Source organism: Triticum aestivum, unplaced genomic scaffold, assembly GCF_018294505.1.
Source record: "Triticum aestivum cultivar Chinese Spring unplaced genomic scaffold, IWGSC CS RefSeq v2.1 scaffold309260, whole genome shotgun sequence".
NCBI classification, from domain to species: Eukaryota; Viridiplantae; Streptophyta; class Magnoliopsida; order Poales; family Poaceae; genus Triticum; species Triticum aestivum.
This window is the reverse complement of record NW_025231501.1, coordinates 1-11,257: the sequence shown is the minus strand read 5'-3', so window position 1 is coordinate 11,257 and position 11,257 is coordinate 1. Positions and strand designations below refer to the sequence as shown.

The 11,257-nt window shown below is 41.9% G+C and overlaps 1 pseudogene; it reads right to left on the bottom strand.

The window, feature by feature from the left end:
* Positions 1-2,761: 2,761 nt before the first annotated feature.
* Positions 2,762-7,671, bottom strand: LOC123175804 (histone H2B.1-like; annotated as a pseudogene).
* Positions 7,672-11,257: the final 3,586 nt, after the last annotated feature.

Genomic DNA, 11,257 nt, shown 5'->3' with positions numbered 1-11,257 from the left:
GATGCATGTTGTACAAATTTAGGACTGTGATATTTGGCACATGTGTGCCATATAAGCAAAACTGCCACATCTCTATTTCTTTCATTTTAAAGTATAACACGATCCCTTGTCCTTTGACCTCGTCTCCTCCTAAACGACCCCGCAGGTTCACCCGAGAAACCTGCTTCTCCCGCACATCATGGGCAGCCATCCCCGAGAAAACTGCCACTTCTTCACGTCTATCACATGATTTCTCCTCAGGACAAAGTTACCATGGCATTTGTATGCAAGTTATCAGGCCTGTGTTGCATAACTTACCGTGCTATTTACATAAAACATACCAGGTACTATGCTTCAACAACTACACCCCTTCAAAGTTACCACTGTATTTTGTACATAAGTTATAAGGTTTTCGATGTGTAAAATACCGCGGTACTTACACATAAGTTAGCAGGGTATATGTACATTAACCTCCCCCGGTCAAAGTTACCATGGGGGGTTGTTCATGAGTTACCGGGTCTACAGTTCATATATTATCATGGTACTTGCACCTAAAAACTGGGTGTGTTTCGGTAGCTTTTCCCATAGGTCAAAAATTATCACGATGTTTTTGCGTAACTTATCACGCCTATAGCACGTGTGCCCCTCATGAGACTAAACATTATGTGACTTCCTCGTGGCACGCCATGTGTTGCATTCATCCAAGAGGCTCACGCGCGAGGCGAGTGTATGTTTTTAACAACTTTTTTTCCTTTGGTAAAAAAGTTACCATCATGTTTATATTGCAAGTTATCGGTTATGCGATGCTTATATTATCATGTTATTTACACCAGGATAAGATCCTTTGGCATCTTCTGTTGCAGCAGCTGAAGATGATAATTTCTTTGATTTCTTTTCTTATTTGTGGGGATCTTATGCACGAAAAGGCCATGTGCTTAACTTTACTTGCATGTTCTTCCACCTAGACTGCTCTACGGGCTGTGTTAAGGTGCCGGTTGGTTGACAATGGTCAGACATTCATAATCTGAATGTGTCTACAAGGTATTATGATCCTAGTATGTGATGCAGTTTTTCTTCTAGATGTACTAGTTGAACTCCTTTTCATCAGTATTTGATGTTAAACTAGATTCTTGTGCAGATGGTTACCTCTTCTGAACAATGCTTACATCTGCTCTGGAATGCTGAAAAACTAGTTCACCTTTTTGCTGATTCTTTTTAATTCTTACAATTTTAGTTGAGTTGCATGACTATATTATATCTTATAAGTAGCTATCTGAATACTTCTGTTAAGTAATGATCTAGAGACTCACCGGTGATCATGTGACCATTGGATAATGATGACAAGGTGTTAACAAACTGGTGTTACCAATAGGACATCTCACATTTAATTTGCATTTCTTGATGTTTTATAATAGCACATACCATCTCTCCTAAAATTTTAGAGATGACCAACGAATCACAGGTCTTGATCAGTTTGCCCTTCTATACATACAATTTGATCGACTCAGGAACTATCGAGAGGACAAAAACGACAGATGGACAGATAATCAACACAGATCCAAGTTGTTGTTTGCAGCCTGCAGGATGCAACCTATCATAGGATTTTGAAAGCACTTACCAGCTAGTCATGAAGTTCAACAATCTCTGAATTGCTGCGGTGTCTGAAGAGCAGGATGAGAACAAGCTCACCATGTCGTTGCACATCTTGTGACACACCACCTACCAACCCAAACCCAAGATAAAATATATTAAGTCAATAATAATAATAATAATAAATGGTGACCAAAATACCACTGTGTTATTACAATTGTTGTTTCCATGCAACTACAGTGCACGATGCGCGCAGATTCAGGCACAGCTATCACAAACCCAACCATTTTACATAATACCACCGTGACAACTCACAAAAGTTATCAGCCCTTGGATTTAAGTGAAGATGGTTCACCTTCTATGTGTACATGACACCAGCAGGTCAGAAGACCATAGCTTCCATGTATAAACCAAATGTGCATCAAAGACGATACAATAAACACCATCTTGTTTATAGCAAGGCAATACAGAAGCATGCCTCTAGCACATCATCTTGTTTAAGGAACACCTTCCGGCAAGAAACAGACAGCTAGTCTAATTTTCTCACACTTGGCATTTTCACAGTAACACAATCATGTACAACGCCAAGCTGCTTCAGGCTGACCAATTTGACTGATACTGCTTCATAAGCAAAGGAAACTACTCCCTCTGTCCGGAAATACTTGTCATCAAAATGAATAAAAGGGGATGTATCTAGATATGTTTTAGTTCTATATATATTCTTTTTTATCCATTTTGATGTCAAGTACATCTTTTTTTGTCCATTTTGATGACAAGTATTTTCGGATGGAGGGAGTACTACCAAAACAAGAACCAGACATGGCAAGCAAACCATTGGGGTTGCTCTTATTGACAATAAACAATCACAGCAGGAAATAAGCCCAGGCGATTGGACAACATTGCACCAGAATCAAGTGGATTCTGGAAACTTACATTGCTACGAAAGCACAATCGCATGGCAGAGATCAGTATCACAGTCACAGCTGAAATGGATCACAACTTTTGATATGTCAGTTTACCAAAAGAAAAGAAGCACAAATTCGGCTGTTACAACCAAAGAACCAACAGAGCTTTGGCAATCATTCTGCAATTCCCATCTAGCCAGCAGTAATACCACTTATACTTCCAGATAGCCAGAGTCGACAAGCACCAAGTAAACAGAACCATCTACAGTCGCTACTAGATGTACAATCTAAGAGGAGGTGAACTTGGTGACGGCCTTGGTGCCCTCGGAGACGGCGTGCTTGGCGAGCTCGCCGGGGAGGACGAGGCGGACGGAGGTCTGGATCTCCCGTGACGTGATGGTGGGCTTCTTGTTGTAGCGGGCGAGCTTGGCGGCCTCGCCGGCGAGCTTCTCGAAGATGTCGTTGATGAAGGAGTTCATGATGGACATGGCCTTTGAGGAGATGCCCATGTCGGGGTGCACCTGCTTCAGCACCTTGAAGATGTAGATCTTGTACGTCTCCACGCTCTTCTTGCCCTTCTTCCTGGACTTCTTGTCGCCGCCGCCCTCCTTGCCGGAGGCCTTGCCCTTGCCCGCCGCCGGCAGCCGCTTCTCGGCCTTGGGCTTCTTCCCGGCCGGCGCCTTCTCGGCCTTCTCCGTCGTCGCCTCCTCCTCCGCGGGCTTCTTCGCCGCCGGCTTCTTCTCCGCCGCCTTGGGGGCCATCGCTGCGTCTGGAGCGGGGAGAGGGGAAGCCGCCGGTGCTGCTAAGGTGGGAGATTTGGAACGAGATGCTGGGAAAGGAGTTGCGGGGCTGATGTGGGTTTATAGAGGGGGGGATGTGAGCGCTGATTGGTGGAGGCGTGGTTGTCCCGGATCCGTGACGTGGGACGGTATGAGGGGTTCGATGCTGCTTGGATGGACGGTCGTGATCTCTGCGGGGCGGATCGTGCTTTTCTCCAAAGTTTTTTCTTTACGAACAGTATGCTTTATTTAATCAAAAAAATGTTGACACAGCGATGTTTAGCACGTAAAGTTGAAGTAAACTTGGTAAATAAATCTATGCAGCGTAAATAAATATCCAGTAGTAATAATAGTTTGATGTTTTAGTAGAATGACAACTAAGTAAAAGCGGATGGAAATGCACCAAATGAGTCAAATGACAATGTAGCAATACTGGCAAAAGGAAATTCAAACATGTGCTGGCTGTGTGAGTGAAGGATTTCACATGCCCCGAGTGAAATGTTTTGACAAATTACTAACTTACAATCATACCAAGCAAATTATGTCTTTTGGGCTTTTCTACAAAAGCACATGTCCAGATGGTTACACGTATAAATAAAGCTATAAGTGATACTCCCTCCATTCGGTAAGTAACTAGAACTAAAACCATGTCACTTATTTTCCGAACGGTGGTAATATTAAACAGATCATACTTTTCATGACGTCCAAGCGTACCGCCAGAAGATATTATGGAAATGACACAATAAAAAATGTTCCAAAGTAATTTGTGATTAAGTAGCTTACCCCGTGGCATTTTTAAGACTGTGATTAGTCATAAGAGATAACAATGGCCAACACCCCGATATAATTACTATGGAATCATCAGCCAGCAAACATATGTGTACATTGGAGACAAGACAGTATATTTGTAGGCCTCTAGATGATGGAGGCTAAAGAGAAGACATTGGTTTATGACTTTATTTATCGATTCCGAGATCAAGTTAACCTAAGACAAATATGGGTCGTGCTTGAACAGAAAATAGAAGATGTTGAGTGAACGTGCTTGCCGAGGGCAAATTGAAGGTTTGACTATGACAAAACAGAAGTTGACATCTTGATGAAATTGCTCAATCAGAGATGCATGTTGTACAAATTTAGGACTGTGATATTTGGCACATGTGTGCCATATAAGCAAAACTGCCACATCTCTATTTCTTTCATTTTAAAGTATAACACGATCCCTTGTCCTTTGACCTCGTCTCCTCCTAAACGACCCCGCAGGTTCACCCGAGAAACCTGCTTCTCCCGCACATCATGGGCAGCCATCCCCGAGAAAACTGCCACTTCTTCACGTCTATCACATGATTTCTCCTCAGGACAAAGTTACCATGGCATTTGTATGCAAGTTATCAGGCCTGTGTTGCATAACTTACCGTGCTATTTACATAAAACATACCAGGTACTATGCTTCAACAACTACACCCCTTCAAAGTTACCACTGTATTTTGTACATAAGTTATAAGGTTTTCGATGTGTAAAATACCGCGGTACTTACACATAAGTTAGCAGGGTATATGTACATTAACCTCCCCCGGTCAAAGTTACCATGGGGGGTTGTTCATGAGTTACCGGGTCTACAGTTCATATATTATCATGGTACTTGCACCTAAAAACTGGGTGTGTTTCGGTAGCTTTTCCCATAGGTCAAAAATTATCACGATGTTTTTGCGTAACTTATCACGCCTATAGCACGTGTGCCCCTCATGAGACTAAACATTATGTGACTTCCTCGTGGCACGCCATGTGTTGCATTCATCCAAGAGGCTCACGCGCGAGGCGAGTGTATGTTTTTAACAACTTTTTTTCCTTTGGTAAAAAAGTTACCATCATGTTTATATTGCAAGTTATCGGTTATGCGATGCTTATATTATCATGTTATTTACACCAGGATAAGATCCTTTGGCATCTTCTGTTGCAGCAGCTGAAGATGATAATTTCTTTGATTTCTTTTCTTATTTGTGGGGATCTTATGCACGAAAAGGCCATGTGCTTAACTTTACTTGCATGTTCTTCCACCTAGACTGCTCTACGGGCTGTGTTAAGGTGCCGGTTGGTTGACAATGGTCAGACATTCATAATCTGAATGTGTCTACAAGGTATTATGATCCTAGTATGTGATGCAGTTTTTCTTCTAGATGTACTAGTTGAACTCCTTTTCATCAGTATTTGATGTTAAACTAGATTCTTGTGCAGATGGTTACCTCTTCTGAACAATGCTTACATCTGCTCTGGAATGCTGAAAAACTAGTTCACCTTTTTGCTGATTCTTTTTAATTCTTACAATTTTAGTTGAGTTGCATGACTATATTATATCTTATAAGTAGCTATCTGAATACTTCTGTTAAGTAATGATCTAGAGACTCACCGGTGATCATGTGACCATTGGATAATGATGACAAGGTGTTAACAAACTGGTGTTACCAATAGGACATCTCACATTTAATTTGCATTTCTTGATGTTTTATAATAGCACATACCATCTCTCCTAAAATTTTAGAGATGACCAACGAATCACAGGTCTTGATCAGTTTGCCCTTCTATACATACAATTTGATCGACTCAGGAACTATCGAGAGGACAAAAACGACAGATGGACAGATAATCAACACAGATCCAAGTTGTTGTTTGCAGCCTGCAGGATGCAACCTATCATAGGATTTTGAAAGCACTTACCAGCTAGTCATGAAGTTCAACAATCTCTGAATTGCTGCGGTGTCTGAAGAGCAGGATGAGAACAAGCTCACCATGTCGTTGCACATCTTGTGACACACCACCTACCAACCCAAACCCAAGATAAAATATATTAAGTCAATAATAATAATAATAATAAATGGTGACCAAAATACCACTGTGTTATTACAATTGTTGTTTCCATGCAACTACAGTGCACGATGCGCGCAGATTCAGGCACAGCTATCACAAACCCAACCATTTTACATAATACCACCGTGACAACTCACAAAAGTTATCAGCCCTTGGATTTAAGTGAAGATGGTTCACCTTCTATGTGTACATGACACCAGCAGGTCAGAAGACCATAGCTTCCATGTATAAACCAAATGTGCATCAAAGACGATACAATAAACACCATCTTGTTTATAGCAAGGCAATACAGAAGCATGCCTCTAGCACATCATCTTGTTTAAGGAACACCTTCCGGCAAGAAACAGACAGCTAGTCTAATTTTCTCACACTTGGCATTTTCACAGTAACACAATCATGTACAACGCCAAGCTGCTTCAGGCTGACCAATTTGACTGATACTGCTTCATAAGCAAAGGAAACTACTCCCTCTGTCCGGAAATACTTGTCATCAAAATGAATAAAAGGGGATGTATCTAGATATGTTTTAGTTCTATATATATTCTTTTTTATCCATTTTGATGTCAAGTACATCTTTTTTTGTCCATTTTGATGACAAGTATTTTCGGATGGAGGGAGTACTACCAAAACAAGAACCAGACATGGCAAGCAAACCATTGGGGTTGCTCTTATTGACAATAAACAATCACAGCAGGAAATAAGCCCAGGCGATTGGACAACATTGCACCAGAATCAAGTGGATTCTGGAAACTTACATTGCTACGAAAGCACAATCGCATGGCAGAGATCAGTATCACAGTCACAGCTGAAATGGATCACAACTTTTGATATGTCAGTTTACCAAAAGAAAAGAAGCACAAATTCGGCTGTTACAACCAAAGAACCAACAGAGCTTTGGCAATCATTCTGCAATTCCCATCTAGCCAGCAGTAATACCACTTATACTTCCAGATAGCCAGAGTCGACAAGCACCAAGTAAACAGAACCATCTACAGTCGCTACTAGATGTACAATCTAAGAGGAGGTGAACTTGGTGACGGCCTTGGTGCCCTCGGAGACGGCGTGCTTGGCGAGCTCGCCGGGGAGGACGAGGCGGACGGAGGTCTGGATCTCCCGTGACGTGATGGTGGGCTTCTTGTTGTAGCGGGCGAGCTTGGCGGCCTCGCCGGCGAGCTTCTCGAAGATGTCGTTGATGAAGGAGTTCATGATGGACATGGCCTTTGAGGAGATGCCCATGTCGGGGTGCACCTGCTTCAGCACCTTGAAGATGTAGATCTTGTACGTCTCCACGCTCTTCTTGCCCTTCTTCCTGGACTTCTTGTCGCCGCCGCCCTCCTTGCCGGAGGCCTTGCCCTTGCCCGCCGCCGGCAGCCGCTTCTCGGCCTTGGGCTTCTTCCCGGCCGGCGCCTTCTCGGCCTTCTCCGTCGTCGCCTCCTCCTCCGCGGGCTTCTTCGCCGCCGGCTTCTTCTCCGCCGCCTTGGGGGCCATCGCTGCGTCTGGAGCGGGGAGAGGGGAAGCCGCCGGTGCTGCTAAGGTGGGAGATTTGGAACGAGATGCTGGGAAAGGAGTTGCGGGGCTGATGTGGGTTTATAGAGGGGGGGATGTGAGCGCTGATTGGTGGAGGCGTGGTTGTCCCGGATCCGTGACGTGGGACGGTATGAGGGGTTCGATGCTGCTTGGATGGACGGTCGTGATCTCTGCGGGGCGGATCGTGCTTTTCTCCAAAGTTTTTTCTTTACGAACAGTATGCTTTATTTAATCAAAAAAATGTTGACACAGCGATGTTTAGCACGTAAAGTTGAAGTAAACTTGGTAAATAAATCTATGCAGCGTAAATAAATATCCAGTAGTAATAATAGTTTGATGTTTTAGTAGAATGACAACTAAGTAAAAGCGGATGGAAATGCACCAAATGAGTCAAATGACAATGTAGCAATACTGGCAAAAGGAAATTCAAACATGTGCTGGCTGTGTGAGTGAAGGATTTCACATGCCCCGAGTGAAATGTTTTGACAAATTACTAACTTACAATCATACCAAGCAAATTATGTCTTTTGGGCTTTTCTACAAAAGCACATGTCCAGATGGTTACACGTATAAATAAAGCTATAAGTGATACTCCCTCCATTCGGTAAGTAACTAGAACTAAAACCATGTCACTTATTTTCCGAACGGTGGTAATATTAAACAGATCATACTTTTCATGACGTCCAAGCGTACCGCCAGAAGATATTATGGAAATGACACAATAAAAAATGTTCCAAAGTAATTTGTGATTAAGTAGCTTACCCCGTGGCATTTTTAAGACTGTGATTAGTCATAAGAGATAACAATGGCCAACACCCCGATATAATTACTATGGAATCATCAGCCAGCAAACATATGTGTACATTGGAGACAAGACAGTATATTTGTAGGCCTCTAGATGATGGAGGCTAAAGAGAAGACATTGGTTTATGACTTTATTTATCGATTCCGAGATCAAGTTAACCTAAGACAAATATGGGTCGTGCTTGAACAGAAAATAGAAGATGTTGAGTGAACGTGCTTGCCGAGGGCAAATTGAAGGTTTGACTATGACAAAACAGAAGTTGACATCTTGATGAAATTGCTCAATCAGAGATGCATGTTGTACAAATTTAGGACTGTGATATTTGGCACATGTGTGCCATATAAGCAAAACTGCCACATCTCTATTTCTTTCATTTTAAAGTATAACACGATCCCTTGTCCTTTGACCTCGTCTCCTCCTAAACGACCCCGCAGGTTCACCCGAGAAACCTGCTTCTCCCGCACATCATGGGCAGCCATCCCCGAGAAAACTGCCACTTCTTCACGTCTATCACATGATTTCTCCTCAGGACAAAGTTACCATGGCATTTGTATGCAAGTTATCAGGCCTGTGTTGCATAACTTACCGTGCTATTTACATAAAACATACCAGGTACTATGCTTCAACAACTACACCCCTTCAAAGTTACCACTGTATTTTGTACATAAGTTATAAGGTTTTCGATGTGTAAAATACCGCGGTACTTACACATAAGTTAGCAGGGTATATGTACATTAACCTCCCCCGGTCAAAGTTACCATGGGGGGTTGTTCATGAGTTACCGGGTCTACAGTTCATATATTATCATGGTACTTGCACCTAAAAACTGGGTGTGTTTCGGTAGCTTTTCCCATAGGTCAAAAATTATCACGATGTTTTTGCGTAACTTATCACGCCTATAGCACGTGTGCCCCTCATGAGACTAAACATTATGTGACTTCCTCGTGGCACGCCATGTGTTGCATTCATCCAAGAGGCTCACGCGCGAGGCGAGTGTATGTTTTTAACAACTTTTTTTCCTTTGGTAAAAAAGTTACCATCATGTTTATATTGCAAGTTATCGGTTATGCGATGCTTATATTATCATGTTATTTACACCAGGATAAGATCCTTTGGCATCTTCTGTTGCAGCAGCTGAAGATGATAATTTCTTTGATTTCTTTTCTTATTTGTGGGGATCTTATGCACGAAAAGGCCATGTGCTTAACTTTACTTGCATGTTCTTCCACCTAGACTGCTCTACGGGCTGTGTTAAGGTGCCGGTTGGTTGACAATGGTCAGACATTCATAATCTGAATGTGTCTACAAGGTATTATGATCCTAGTATGTGATGCAGTTTTTCTTCTAGATGTACTAGTTGAACTCCTTTTCATCAGTATTTGATGTTAAACTAGATTCTTGTGCAGATGGTTACCTCTTCTGAACAATGCTTACATCTGCTCTGGAATGCTGAAAAACTAGTTCACCTTTTTGCTGATTCTTTTTAATTCTTACAATTTTAGTTGAGTTGCATGACTATATTATATCTTATAAGTAGCTATCTGAATACTTCTGTTAAGTAATGATCTAGAGACTCACCGGTGATCATGTGACCATTGGATAATGATGACAAGGTGTTAACAAACTGGTGTTACCAATAGGACATCTCACATTTAATTTGCATTTCTTGATGTTTTATAATAGCACATACCATCTCTCCTAAAATTTTAGAGATGACCAACGAATCACAGGTCTTGATCAGTTTGCCCTTCTATACATACAATTTGATCGACTCAGGAACTATCGAGAGGACAAAAACGACAGATGGACAGATAATCAACACAGATCCAAGTTGTTGTTTGCAGCCTGCAGGATGCAACCTATCATAGGATTTTGAAAGCACTTACCAGCTAGTCATGAAGTTCAACAATCTCTGAATTGCTGCGGTGTCTGAAGAGCAGGATGAGAACAAGCTCACCATGTCGTTGCACATCTTGTGACACACCACCTACCAACCCAAACCCAAGATAAAATATATTAAGTCAATAATAATAATAATAATAAATGGTGACCAAAATACCACTGTGTTATTACAATTGTTGTTTCCATGCAACTACAGTGCACGATGCGCGCAGATTCAGGCACAGCTATCACAAACCCAACCATTTTACATAATACCACCGTGACAACTCACAAAAGTTATCAGCCCTTGGATTTAAGTGAAGATGGTTCACCTTCTATGTGTACATGACACCAGCAGGTCAGAAGACCATAGCTTCCATGTATAAACCAAATGTGCATCAAAGACGATACAATAAACACCATCTTGTTTATAGCAAGGCAATACAGAAGCATGCCTCTAGCACATCATCTTGTTTAAGGAACACCTTCCGGCAAGAAACAGACAGCTAGTCTAATTTTCTCACACTTGGCATTTTCACAGTAACACAATCATGTACAACGCCAAGCTGCTTCAGGCTGACCAATTTGACTGATACTGCTTCATAAGCAAAGGAAACTACTCCCTCTGTCCGGAAATACTTGTCATCAAAATGAATAAAAGGGGATGTATCTAGATATGTTTTAGTTCTATATATATTCTTTTTTATCCATTTTGATGTCAAGTACATCTTTTTTTGTCCATTTTGATGACAAGTATTTTCGGATGGAGGGAGTACTACCAAAACAAGAACCAGACATGGCAAGCAAACCATTGGGGTTGCTCTTATTGACAATAAACAATCACAGCAGGAAATAAGCCCAGGCGATTGGACAACATTGCACCAGAATCAAGTGGATTCTGGAAACTTACATTGCTACGAAAGCACAAT